The sequence below is a fragment of the Triticum aestivum genome, chromosome 5A, assembly GCF_018294505.1.
Source record: "Triticum aestivum cultivar Chinese Spring chromosome 5A, IWGSC CS RefSeq v2.1, whole genome shotgun sequence".
Classification (NCBI taxonomy): Eukaryota; Viridiplantae; Streptophyta; class Magnoliopsida; order Poales; family Poaceae; genus Triticum; species Triticum aestivum.
The window spans coordinates 660,609,721-660,624,787 of record NC_057806.1 but is presented as its reverse complement, the minus strand read 5'-3'; positions in this window follow the sequence as shown (position 1 = coordinate 660,624,787).

The following is a 15,067-nucleotide window of genomic DNA, read 5'->3' as shown; positions in this document are numbered from 1 at the left end:
GATGAGCTGCCCCTCTTCGGGAAGCCGGTGCGCAATGTCGTTAGACAAGTATCCGGCCTTCCTTAGTCTTTTGATGTGTCCCTCCGTAAAGGAGGAGACCATCCACTTGCCTCCCGCTTCGGACATGGCTGGAGAAGGTTGAGGTGGGGAGTGCGGACTTGGGCGCTGGAGCTCGAGTGCACGAAATGGATAGGCAAAGGAGGAAGAAGGCGTAGGTAAAAAGGTGGATCCTTATCCCCTTATATGGGTGGACGCGACTATGCGTCCCCACCAGCCTGGTAAAACTCGCTTATCTCCCAAGTGCCGTAATCAATGGCGCGGTTGGGTTACCCACACCCGTATTGATGAGAATCCCGGAATAAGGGGACACGATCTCTGCTTTAACAACACGTGCCAAGGAAACCGCCTCGCATAACACGCTGTGGTGGGACAATAAAACGATTCGAATAAAGGCTTGGCCGTGGTGCGATGTCACCCTACGGAATACGTCAGCAGATTAGATTTGTGTAAATATTATTCTCTCTATGACAATATGTGGAAACTTATTTTGCAGAGCCGGACACTATCTTTGTGTTCAAAATCTTCTATGAAGTACTTGGAGGAGGAACCCGCCTTGCAATGCCGAAGACAATCTGCGCGTCGGACTCCTCGTCATTGAAGCCTGGTTCAGGGGCTACTGAGGGAGTCCTGGATTAGGGGGTGTCCGGATGGCCGGACTATACCTTCAGCCAGACTCCTGGACTATGAAGATACAAGATTGAAGACTTCGTCCCGTGTCCGGGAGGGACTTTCCTTGGCGTGGAAGGCAAGCTTGGTGATACGGATATGTGAATCTCCTACCATTGTAACCGACTCTATGTAACCCTAACCCTATCCGGTGTCTATATAAACCGGAGGGTTTTAGTCCGTAGGACAACACATTCATACACAACAATCATACCATAGGCTAGCTTCTAGGGTTTGTCTCTCTGATCTCGTGGTAGATCTACTCTTGTACTACCCATATCATCAATATTAATCAAGCAGGACGTAGGGTTTTACCTCCATCAAGAGGGCCCAAACCTGGACCATCCGGCCTAGACGCACAGTTCGGGACCCCCTACCCGAGATCCGCCGGTTTTGACACCGACAACGGTTATTCATTTAAATTAGAGAATAATGGTTATTCCGTTTACATGAATAATACCTTTCATGGTCATGCACCGTATGTGAATGGTTCATTGAATCTCGGTCATGGTAATACACATGTTCACGCCAAAAGATGTAGAGTTAATAATGATAGTACCACTTTCTTGTGGCACTGCCGCTTAGGTCATATTGGCGTAAGATGCATGAAGAAACTCCATGTCAATGGATGTTTGGAGTCACTTGATTTTGAATCGCTTGACACATGCGAGACATGCCTCATGGGCAGGATGACTAAGACCCCGTTTTCAGGTACAATGAAATGGGCAAGTGACTTGTTGGAAATCATACATACCGATGCGTGTGATCCAATGAGAATTGAAGCGTGCAGTGGATATCGCTATTTTCTCATCTTCACTGACGATTTGGGTAGATATAGGTATATTTACTTAATGAAGCACAAGTCTAAAATGTTCAAAAGGTTCAAGCGATTTCAGAGTGAAGTTAAGAATCATCATAACAAGAAGATCATGTTCCCACGATCTGATAAAAAGGGGATTTTCTGAGTTATGAGTTTGGCAAACACTTAAGACATTGTGGAATTGTTTCACAGTTGAAGCCACCTGGAACACCACTGGGTTATGGTGTGTCCGGACGTCGTAATCGAACCTTATGAGATATGGTGCGATCTATGATGTCTCTTACCAATCTACCGTTTTCATTTTGAGGTTATGCATTAGAGACAGATGCATTCACTTTAGATAGGACACCATCTAAGTCCGTTGAGACGACGTCGTATGAACATTGGTTTGGCAAGAAACCAAAGTTGTCATTTCTTAATGTTTGGGGCTGCGATGCTTAAGGCTTCAGCCGGAGAAGCTCGAACCCAAAGCGGACAAACACATCTTCATAGGATACCCAAAGGTGACAGCTGGGTATACCTTCTATCTCAGATCCGAGGGCAAATTGTTTGTCGCTAAGAACGGGTCCTTTCTCGAGAAGGAGTTTCTCTCAAAAGAATTGAGTGGGAGGAAGATAGAACTTGATGAGGTTGTTGAACCTTTATTTCAACCAGAGAGTGATGCAACACAGAAATATGTTTTCTGTGGAGCCTACGTCTGTTGAATAGGAAGTTAATGATAGTGATCATAAAGCTTCAGATCAAGTTGCTATTGAACCTCGTAGGTCGACAAGGATATGTACTACTCCTGAGTGGTACGGTAATCCTGTCTTAGATATCATGTTGTTAGACAACAATGAACCTACGAGCTATGGATAAGCGATGGTGGGCCCGTATTCCGACAAATGGTTAGAAGCCATGAAATCTGAGATAGGATCCATATATCAGAACAAAGTATGGACTTTGGTGGACTTGCCCGATGATCGGCAAGCCATTGAGATAAATGGATCTTTAAGAAGAAGACGGACGTGGGCGGTAATGTTACCATCTATGAAGCTCGACTTATGGGAAAGAATCTTTTCACAAGTTCAAGGAGTTGACTACGATGAGAATTTCTCACACGTAGCGATGCTTAAGTCCGTCGGAATCATGTTAGCATTAGCTGTATTTTTCGATTATGAAACTTACAAATGGATGTCAAAACAAGTTTTCTTACCAGTTTTCGTAAGAAAAGTTGTATGTGATACAATAAAAGGTTTTGTCGATCCTAAGGATGCTAAAAGGTATGCTGGCTCCAGCAATCCTTCTATGGAGTAGAGCAAGCATCTCGGAGTCAGAATATATGCTTTCATGGAGTGATCAAAGCTTTTAGGTTTATACAATGTTTGCTAGAAACTTGTATTTACAAGAAAGTAAGTGGGAGCACTACAAAATTTCTGATAAGTATATGTGGATGACATATTGTTGATCCGAAATAATGTAGAATTTTTGGAAAGCATAAATGGTTGTTTGAAGAGTGTTTTTCAAAGGAAGACCTGGATAAAGCTGCTTACATATTGGGCATCAAGATCTATAGAGATAGATCAAGACGCCTGATGGTACTTTCAAAGAACACACACCTTGACATGTTTTTGAAGGAGTTCAAAATAGATCAGTCAAAGAAGGGGTTCTTACCTGAGTTGTAAGGTGTGAAGTTGAGTAAGACTCAAAGCTTGACCACGGCAGAAGAAAGAGGAAGGACGAAGGTCGTCCCCTATGCTTTTGTCATAGCCTCTATACGGTATGCCATGCTGAAGTACTGCACCTGATGTGTGCCTTGCCACATGTCTGGCAAGAGGGTACAAAGGAGATCTAGGAGTAGATCACCAGATAGCGGTCAAAATTATCCTTAGAGGAATAAGGAAATGTTTCTCGGTTATGGAGGTGATAAAGAGTTCGACGTAAAGAGTTATGTCGATGCAAGCTTAACACCTATCCGGATAGCTCTGAGTAGAGATACCAGATACGTATAATGGAGCAACAATTTGGAATAGCTCCAAGTGGAATGTGGTAGCAGCATCTACGATATGACATAAAGTTTTGCGAAATACATAGAGATCTGAATATGGCAAGACCCATTGACTACAACCTCTCTCACAAGCATAACATGATCAAACCCAGAACTCATTGAGTATTAATCACATAGTGATGTGAACTAGATTAGTGACTCTAGTAAACTCTTTGGATGTTGGTCACATGGCGATGTGACCTGTGAGTGTTAATCACATGGCGATGTGAACTAGATTATTGACTCTAGTGCAAGTGGGAGACTGTTGGAAATATGCCCTAGAGGCAATAATAAATTGGTTATTATTATATTTCCTTATTCATGATAATCGTTTATTATCCATGCTAGAATTGTATTGATAGGAAACTCAGATACATGTGTGGACACATAGACAACACCATGTCCCTAGTAAGCCTCTAGTTGACTAGCTCGTTGATTAATAGATGGTTACGGTTTCCTGACCATGGACATTGGATGTCGTTGATAACGGGATCACATCATTAGGAGAATGATGTGATGGACAAGACCCAATCCTAAGCCTAGCACAAAGATCGTGTAGTTCGTATCCTAAAGCTTTTCTAATGTCAAGTATCATTTCCTTAGACCATGAGATTGTGCAACTCCCGGATACCGTAGGAGTGCTTTGGGTGTGCCAAACGTCACAATGTAACTGGGTGGCTATAAAGGTACACTACGGGTATCTCCGAAAGTGTCTGTTGGGTTGGCACGAATCGAGACTGGGATTTGTCACTCCGTGTAACGGAGAGGTATCTCTGGGACCACTCGGTAGGACATCATCATAATGTGCACAATGTGACCAAGGAGTTGATCACGAGATGATGTGTTACGGAACGAGTAAAGAGACTTGCCAGTAACGAGATTGAACAAGGTATCGGGATACCGACGATCGAATCTCGGGCAAGTATCGTATCGATAGACAAAGGGAATTATATACGGGATTGATTGAATCCTTGACATCGTGGTTCATCCAATGAGATCATCGTGGAACATGTAGGAGCCAACATGGGTATCCAGATCCCGCTGTTGGTTATTGACCGGAGAGTTGTCTCGGCCATGTCTGCATGACTCCCGAACCCGTAGGGTCTACACACTTAAGGTTCGATGACGCTAGGGTTATAGGGAAAGTATGTACGCGGTTACCGAATGTTGTTCGGAGTCCCGGATGAGATCCCGGACGTCACGAGGAGTTCCGGAATGGTCCGGAGGTAAAGATTGATATATAGGAAGTATGGTTTTGGCCACCGGAAGTGTTCCGGGCATCACCGGTAGTGTACCGGGACCACCGGAGGGGTCTAGGGGTCCACCAGGTGGGGACACCAGCCCCGGAGGCCTACATGGGCCAATAGTGGGAAGGGACCAGCCCCTAGGTGGGCTGGGGCACCTCCCACCAAGGCCCAAGGCGCAAGGGAGAGTGGGAGGGGGCAAACCCTAGGTCCATATGGGCCTTAAGGCCCACCCTAGGTGCGCCCCCCTCTCTCCCCCCTTGGCCGCAACCCTAGATGGGTTTTGGGGCTGCCGCCACCCCTAGGGAGGGAACCCTAGATGGGGGCGCAGCCCCTCCCCTTCCCCTATATATACTTGAGGTATTGGGGGCTGCAACATATGCGAGATCATCTCCCTCTTGGTGCAGCCCTACCTCTCTCCCTCCTCGTCTCTCGTAGTGCTTGGTGAAGCCCTGCTGGAGTTCCGCGCTCCTCCACCACCACCACACCATCATGCTGCTGCTGGACGGAGTCTTCCCCAACCTCTCCTTCTCCCCTTGCTGGATCAAGGCGTAGGAGACGTCACCGGGCTGCACGTGTGTTGACGCGGAGGCGCCGTGGTTCGGCGCTTAGATCGAAATCAACCGCGATCTGAATCGCTACGAGTACGACTCCTTCATCTGCGTTCTTGCAACGCTTCCGCTTAGCGATCTACAAGGGTATGCAGATGCACTCCCCTTCCCCTCGTTGCTAGATTACTCCATAGATTGATCTTGGTGATGCGTAGAAAATTTTAAATTTCTGCTACGATCCCCAACACTCCATCCATGAGAACCTTAGTGAACTTATATCCACCCACTTAAGGTGCCACCACCAAGGCTAATTGACCCGGATTATCAACCCGGGGAGGATGATCTTCCCTGCTCCACACAATAGGCTGCTCTGACCATCTCAAATAACGAGGAACCGCCGGCTCAATAGCGTTTACCGCCCTCTTATGGATTTTTTGGTCACGTTTGCATAAGCTAGTGGTGAACACATGATATTGTCCACTATTCAGCTGCTTTGGGTTACTCTGATAACCCGACTGCTATTGTTGCTGACTTCCTTGACCAGATTGCTGCTGATTATAGCCACCTTGATTCCCCTGGAAGCCGGAATTTGAACCGCCACCCGGGCCATGAAAGCCGCCGGCACCTGAACCGCCACCCGGGCCATGATTGCCGTCGAACGTGTTGGAATTCTTGAAAGCCTTCATGATCGCGCAATTCTTCCATAAGTGAGTGGCCGGCTGTCTCGGACGGGGCTCATTGAGCAGCTGCTCAAGAGATGGACCTGACCCGCCAGATCGAGGAGGCGGCCTCCCCTTGCGCCTCTGATTGTTACCCTGTGCGTTGGCCACAAACTCCGGGTTGCCATCGGCCTTATGCTTGTTGCCTCCTTGATTTGCCGGGTTATGCTGCTGACCCTTTCCATTGCTGTTCTTCTTTTCCTTCCCCGTCTTTTCCTCATCAGACGCAGGATCCTCGGTACTATCAGAATCAGCATATTTGACTAAAGACGCCATCAGCGTACCCATATCATTACAATCACGCTTGAGGCACCCCAGCTTCTGTCTCAGTGGTTCAAATTGGCAATCTTCTCCAACATGAGGACTGCAGAGCCGGCATCCATCTTATCAGACGAATGTATTATCTCTTTGACCGGGCGCACCCAATGAGTGGTAGATTCACCCTCCTCTTGTTTACAATTGGTTAAGTCCATAATAGACATGGATTGCTTGCAGGTGTCTTTGATGTTCTGAATGAATCGGGCTTTTAATTTTGCCCATGAGCCGATGCAATTAGGTGGCAGGCCTTTTAACCAGGACCGGGCCGTCCCATCCAACATCATGGTGAAGTACTTACCATTGCTGCATTACCGTATAATTTGGCACCATCCTGGGTCCTTTGAACTCCTTGGGCAGACGCACATTACGTAGAGCTGGCACCAAACAAGGAACACCGCCGGTTCTGGTGGCTACTCCTGCCTCAACAGAAGTCACCGGATAATCTGGAAGGACCTGATGAGCCGTCAGCTGAGCTGCTAGTTGAGTCGCCCGCTCGTCCTCCTGACGTATCCGGTCCTGCACCGGGTTATAACCGTCGGGCTGATTACGGCGTTGGGCGTTGCTTGACAAGGCTTCTGACTCCATGTGCCTGCTGTAACTCGGGCTCCGGCTCGGGCGAGGAGTTGAATGAATCATGTCCCGACTATAGGAATAAGCCTCCTGCTGAGCCAGAGCCGTCTGGACCAGTTCCCTGATCCTTCGCGTCTCCACCGCTGTTGGATCATCACCGTCCACTGGGAGAGCCGCCAGACGTGCTGACGCTGCAATCAAGTTCTCCATGGGGTTAGAAAAGTGACCCGGCGGTGTTGGTACGTATCGGGGCGGGGCCATGTTCCCATGAGGAGGTGCCATCACCCGAGGCTGATCCGGCCCCCTGCTCCGGTTGTCATGAACTGATTTGCTTCTGGCGGGTTACTAGGGTCGGCTCTGGGTGTAGCAAAAAGGTTCCGAGGATCGTAAATCGGGGGCAAACGGGATTGAGCTTTCTGATGTCTCCTCCTCATCACCTCGTTAGATGCGTTCGGGCTCATTGTAAGCTGGAAATCCTCTGACTGGAGCTCCTGCGCCCATGCATCCAAAGCCGCCCGTTCTGTGGCCAACCTGGTGTCTTCAGCTGCTAAGGCCTCCTTGGCCCAGGCTATCTCCTCACGCACCTGTGCCACCTCTGCATCATGCTCATCTTTATTTGCAGGAATAACTGTGGCGGTTAGCAGAGCCATCAATTTATCCATGAGATCAATCAGCGCCTGAGCCGGCAGGCGCACAGGGCCTCCTGACCTGGACATTGTCACTGCTGCAGCCATAGAGTTTTGGCCGGGTTGACTACCAGCCATGAAGACTCCTGCCCAGCTTGGCGGTTCAAAGGGGTCCAGAATACTGCTGCCATCGGAACAACCCCCTAGCCTGCCATCTTGCAGTTGATACAACGAATCCGTCTTACCAGTGGATGAATCATCATCGGAGTGGATGGCCGTCTCACCACCATCTACGGATCCTCCTGAAAGTTCCCCTCCGTGGACGCAACCCACGAAGGCACGCTTCACGACGGGTTGAGCTCAGGCGGGTCTCGCACACTGAGCCGTCTCGACGAGGTCGGTGCAGTTGTCCGGCTCAGGGCCCGGCTCACCAACCCGGCCGATGAAAACGTGGATTCTGCCAAAGGGGGCCCGGTACCCATACTCAATTGGTCCGGCGTCGGGGCCCCAGCCTTCATCGTCGATGTAGATCTTACCGCGACGACTCTTGGTCATCCGACCCACAGCGTATCCCTTGAACCCTTCAAAGCTGCCCTTCAAGAACTCAAATCCACTGTGCACTGGCCCCACGGTGGGCGCCAACTGTCGTGGAATTGTCACGACAGATGTCCTCGTGAAAGGACTTAGTCATAGGGCCATCACAACTAGGAAGCTTAAAGGGGTTGATCGGGACAAGGGACATGAGAAGGTTTTTATACTAGTCGGCCCCTTACGATGAAGGTGAAAGGCTACGTCTAGTTGGGTTGGTATTGCTAGGGTTTCGATGACCAGGGGGCGAGATATGCTATGCTTGGCTCTCGATGAGTTGTTTCTTGCCCTAAGCCGCCAGCGGGTCGTCCCCTTATATACACGGGTTGACGCCCTGCGACCTACAGAGTCTCGGCCGGCTCATAAACAATGTCCGGCTCGGTGACTAGTTAATCCTGCCTTATAATACAAGTCTTGCCATCACGGCGGTTTATCTCTATGGGACGTAAGTCGCCTGTGGGCCTTAGACCCTTTATTGAACCGTCATCTTCATGTTTGATCTTGGGCTTCATATGATGAATCACCTTTGTGTAACCCGGCCCCTCCTGGGCGGCTTACACGAATAGTTATATTCCCAACACAACTGCTAATACTTGAGAATATCCTTTGGCTCCCCTTGTGTCGAATCAATAAATTTGGGTTGAATACTCTACCCTCAAAAGTTGTTGCGATCCCCTACATTTGTGGGTTATCACACCTTTCCGCCACGCCGAGCCGGCCACCTCACGCCCATCGTGATGCCTCGTCGCCATGGCACAACGCTCGATCATCAACACCAACGCCCAGCTTTTAGCCCTGCAGAACCTCCCCGGTCTGAGTCGAGTCATAGAACTGGTGACGCTGGGGGATGCATTTATTTATATTGAACATTTATACTTTGACATACTTTATCCGGTTCCTAAGTGTATGTCTTATTCTACCACAACCTTTAATGTACTATCTTTAATATTATCTTAGATATAAATAGTTGCATTAAATATGTAATCTTACCATGTTTTAAGATTACAAATACATTTTCACGGGCTAAATGAAATTGTATAAATTTTATATTCTAATTGGGTTGGAGGTGTAAACTTGTGTTACATTGGATTTTACTCTAAATGGAAGCAAAAATTAATATTATAGTACAATTCAATTTAGTCCTTGCAATGTGATGTGGTGCATTCATGTGTTTCATTTGTCTAAGAAATATTTAGGTTGGTTGACTAATTATTAGTAGACTGAAATTAGTTAAATCTCAATCAACAACTTGTAGCATCGATTCGATGTTGAGATCCATGCAAAAATTGTTTTCTCTATGCTCTAACATTATTACTGTTTGCGCCTATATGAATAATCTTTTGTAATGTCATGAACATTTTTTTAGACATGTATGAAAAATGATTGAGAATTGCTCATTCAAACGAGCAAGTCACTGTCGTATTTAAGTATCTACAGAACCTGGTAGAGTTATCAATCTAACAAATAGTTTTTAAAATTTTATGGCACACAATAGTATCAAGATTAAATGTAATGGTGTGTTTTGTTGGTGGAACATAGTAGAATATAACTCCCAACAAAGAAATCTAGTAGAATATAATGGAACATATCTATATGTTAGTGATGGTGCAGTATAACAACTAGGATGGAATGAGATGGCTCCACCATAGGGAATATTGAGCCAATATAATACAGGGAATCGACCAATAAAATTAAATCTGCAAATTTTTCACATAGTGTATATAGCATAGCATTGAAAAAAAACTAAAATATATTCATGCGCATAGTTACACTGCTAGACTACCCCATGCCATTGGACTGGATACATCATTGTTGTACTACATCATCTTAGATTTTACTTTTTTAGGCAAATCTTATATGTTACTTTTGGGAGCTCTTTTATACAGCCTTTAAGTTGTGTATATGGGGGCTGTGCTTGAAGACATTCAGAATGGGCTGGCAAGTGGCAATGACCCGTTAATTCGTATTGGTATATTTTTATGTTATGCAACTATTTATATTTCAACAATATAAATAGATGCTATTCAAATTTGCTTCCATCGCAACTGAGATTTGCTTCAATTCAGAAGGAAATTATTTCCAAATAGTTTTGTTTCAACGCGTCAAACCGTGCTTCCATATCGATTGTAGATTTTGATTCCATGGTGAATGGAATTTGCTTGAATGTATACACAGAAATTAAATTTGAATGGTTGGAGCAGAATGCACTAACATATTGTTGAAAGCATAAGTTATTACAGTGTGTTAGAAGCATTTTTTTTCTGCGGGAAAGAAGCTTTATTCAACTGTATACGAAGCACAATGCACTAAATCTTATAAGCATGTTTAGTTGTAACCAACACTTCATGTTCGTAGGGACCATACAGGTCTAGAGAACATGCATCATTTGATTTTCATGTGATTGAAGATTTACTTTGTGATCCCGCAAAAAAAAACTTTACTTTTCTGTGTAGAAAGCAAACAAAATTGATAAACAATCGTAATATATTCCATGTGCGACAATGGCGAGCCCATGGGTTGAGGTTGCTAGAGAACGTCACTAAGGCAACTTAAATTAATTTGCTTCTAACCTAACATAAATTTGTTTCCGCGATCCATTCAAACAACATATTTGCCAATAGTACAATGCTTCCTAAGTTCATATTGTATGTTTCCTAAATACTAGGGACCCGCTTCCCTTTATTAGCCTGTGGTTATCTTCAATACATCCAAGTGCTTGCAAACTTCTTAGTGCTTGCACTGGTCGCCTTCATATTGTTGGGGAACGTAGTAATTTCAAAATTTTCCTACGCACATGCAAGATCATGTGATGCATAGCAACGAGAGGGGAGAGTGTTGTCTACCTACCCACGCAGACCGACTGCGGAAGCGTTGACGCAACATAGAGGAAGTAGTCGTACGTCTTCCCGATCCGACCGATTCAAGCACCGTTACTCCGGCACCTCCGAGTTCGAGCACACGTTCAGCTCGATGACGATCCCCGGACTCCGATCCAGCAAAGTGTCGGGGAAGAGTTCCGTCAGCACAACGGCGTGGTGACGATCTTGATGTACTACAGCAGCAGGGCTTCGCCTAAACTCCGCTACAGTATTATCCAGGAATATGGTGGCTGGGGGCACCGCACACGGCTAAGGAATAGATCACGTGGATCAACTTGTGTGTTCTAGAGGTGCCCCTTGCCTCCGTATATAAAGGAGCCAAGGGGGAGGGGGCCGCCGGCCAGGAGGAGGGCGCAGGAGGAATCCTACTCCTACCGCGAGTAGGACTCCCCCCCCCAATCCTAGTTGGACAAGGATTCCCCGAGGGGGAAAGAGAGAGAGGGGGGCCGGCCACCTCTCCTAGTCCTAATAGGACTAGGGGAGGGGGGAGGCGCACGGCCACCTTGGGATGCCCCTTTCTCCTTTCCACTAAAGCCCATTAAGGCCCATATGGCTCCCGGGGGGTTCCGGTAACCTCCCAGTACTCCGGTAAAATCCCGATTTCACCCGGAACACTTCCGATGTCCAAATATAGGCTTCCAATATATCAATCTTTATGTCTCGACCATTTCGAGACTCCTCGTTATGTCCGTGATCACATCCAGGACTCCGAACAACCTTCGGTACATCAAAATGCATAAACTCATAGTATAACTGTCATCGTGACCTTAAGCGTGCGGACCCTATGGGTTCGAGAACAATGTAGACATGACCGAGACGCGTCTCCGGTCAATAACCAATAGGGGGACCTGGATGCCCATATTGGCTCCTACATATTCTACGAAGATCTTTATCGGTCAGACCGCATAACAACATACGTTGTTCCCTTTGTCATCGGTATGTTGCTTGCCCGAGATTCGATCGTCGGTATCCAATACCTAGTTCAATCTCGTTACCAGCAAGTCTCTTTACTCGTTCCATAATACATCATCCCGCAACTAACTCATTAGTTGCAATGCTTGCAAGGCTTATGTGATGTGCATTACCGAGAGGGCCCAGAGATACCTCTCCGACAATCGGAGTGACAAATCCTATTCTCGAAATACGCCAACCCAACATGTACCATTGGAGACACCTGTAGAGCTCCTTTATAATCACCCAGTTACGTTGTGACGTTTGGTAGCACACAAAGTGTTCCTCCGATAAACGGGAGTTGCATAATCTCATAGCCATAGGAACATGTATAAGTCATGAAGAAAGCAATAGCAACATACTAAACGATCGGGTGCTAAGCTAATGAAAATGGGTCATGTCAATCAGATCATTCAACTAATGATGTGACCTCATTAATCAAATAACAACACCTTGTTCATGGTTAGGAAACATAACCATCTTTGATTAACAAGCTAGTCAAGAAGAGGCATACTAGTGACACTAAGTTTGTCTATGTATTCACACATGTATTATGTTTCCGGTTAATACAATTCTAGCATGAATAATAAACATTTATCATGATATAAGGAAATAAATAATAACTTTATTATTGCCTCTAGGGCATATTTCCTTCACATATATACATGTCTTGCCGACTCCTATCTACCCTGAAGCCAGCACCCACCTTCTTAAGCATATATCAGTTAGGCATGATGTGTAAGTATCCAAGGTCGGAAGCAACCGATGGTACTACATGTACGGTGAGTTGGATGATGTGCACGAGGTGCGCCCGTATCGCTCGTGGTGAAGCCACGAGTGCGTCTAAAGAGGTTGCACGCACGCTACATGTTTACTTTTAGGGGTTCAATTTCACCGACACTTGGGAACACAATGTGTTTACTTTCAGGGCATAAGTAACGATTTCAATTTATTATGTGCTAATGCTAGATTGCAACACTTTGTGTATCAGGAAGTTTCTTAGTACTCTATGGCACAACGTTGGGTTAAACCAAGGTTGAGAAGATGAACGGGTCACCTTCCATCTCATGGACCAAGACTTCAAAATAACTCTCACAGCATGGTGCAACTACTTTGGCTTTGCCAACAACGATGGGCATGTCCTCTATGTCTATCACTACCTCAACCACATTCAACTGATTCATTTGGTCAAATGAGTTACCAAGGCTACAAGTTTGGGGCAAGTTGTATCGAGTGTCCTGCTATTTGGTGGCCGCGAACCCCGTCCCCTACTCGCCCAACGTAGGGGGCAATTGTTCTGTTCCACCTTGCACACCAAGCAAATTGCGCACAAGGAGACATCGCGTGTGGCGGAGTGATCACCATGTTGGCCAACCGATGACCCACAAGTATAGGGGATCTATCGTTGTCCTTTCAATAAGTAAGAGTGTCGAACCCAACGAAGAGCAGAAGGAAATGACAAACGGTTTTCAGCAAGGTATTCTCTGCAAGCACTGAAATTATAGGTAACAGATAGTTTTGTGATAAGGCAATTTGTAACGGGTAACAAGTAACAAGCATAAATAAAGTGCAGCAAGATGGCCCAATCCTTTTTGTAGCAAAGGACAAGCCTGGACAAACTCTTATATAGAGAAAAGCGCTCCCGAGGACACATGGGAATTATCGTCAAGCTAGTTTTCATCACACTCATATGATTCACGTTCGGTACTTTGATAATTTGATATGTGGGTGGACCGGTGCTTGGGTGCTGTCCTTACTTGGGCAAGTATCCCACTTATGATTAACTCCTATTGCAAGCATCCGCAACTACAAAAGAAGTATTAAGGTAAAACTAACCATAGCATGAAACATATGGATCCAAATCAGTCATTACGAAGCAACGCATAAACTAGGGTTTAAGCTTCTGTCACTCTAGCAACCCATCATCTACTTATTACTTCCCAATGCCTTCCTCTAGGCCCTAACAATGGTGAAGTGTCATGTAGTCGACGTTCACATGACATCACTAGAGGAGAGACAACATACATCTCATCAAAATATCGAACGAATATCAAATTCACATGACTACTTATAGCAAGACTTCTCCCATGTCCTCAGGAACAAAAGTAACTACTCACAAAGCATATTCATGTTCATAATCAGAGGGGTATTAATATGCATAATGGATCTGAACATATGATCTTCCACCAAATAAACCAACCAGCATCAACTACAAGGAGTAATCAACACTACTAGCAACCTACAGGTACCAATTTGAGGTTTGGATACAAAGATTGGATACAAGAGATGAACTAGGGTTTGAGAGGAGATGGTGCTGGTGAAGATGTTGATGGAGATTGGCCCCCTCCCGATGAGAGGATCGTTGGTGATGACGATGGCGATGATTTCCCCCTCCCGGAGGGAAGTTACCCCGGCAGAACAGCTCTGCCGGAGCCCTAGATTGGTTCCGCCTCGTGGCGGCGGAGTTTCTTCCCGAAAGCTTGCTTATGATTTTTTCTCGGACGAAAGACTTCATATAGCAGAAGATAGGCACCGGAGGCCTGCCAGGGGGCCCACGAGGCAGGGGGGCACGCCCAGGGGGTGGGGCGCACCTCCCACCCTCGTGGCCAGGGTGTGGCCCCCTTCCGGTAGTTTCTTTCGCCAGTATTTTTTATTAATTCCAAAAATAACTTCCGTGAAGTTTCAGGACTTTTGGAGCTGTGCAGAATAGGTCTCTAATATTTGCTCCTTTTACAGCCCAGAATTCCAGCTGCCGGCATTCTCCCTCTTCATGTAAACCTTGTAAAATAAGAGAGAATATGCATAAGTATTGTGACATAACGTGTAATAACAGCCCATAATGCAATAAATATCGATATAAAAACATGATGCAAAATGGACGTATCACCAACTCCCTTGGCTTGAACTTCATCAACCTTCCCCACATTGTTCATAACACCCTTGTTAATATTAATATTCTTGCTAGTGTTGGAATGGTAGTGGATCGCCGTGGTTGTCATTGTATTCAAATTCTTGGAGTGAGACACTTGTTCTCTACTCCCATGCCTAA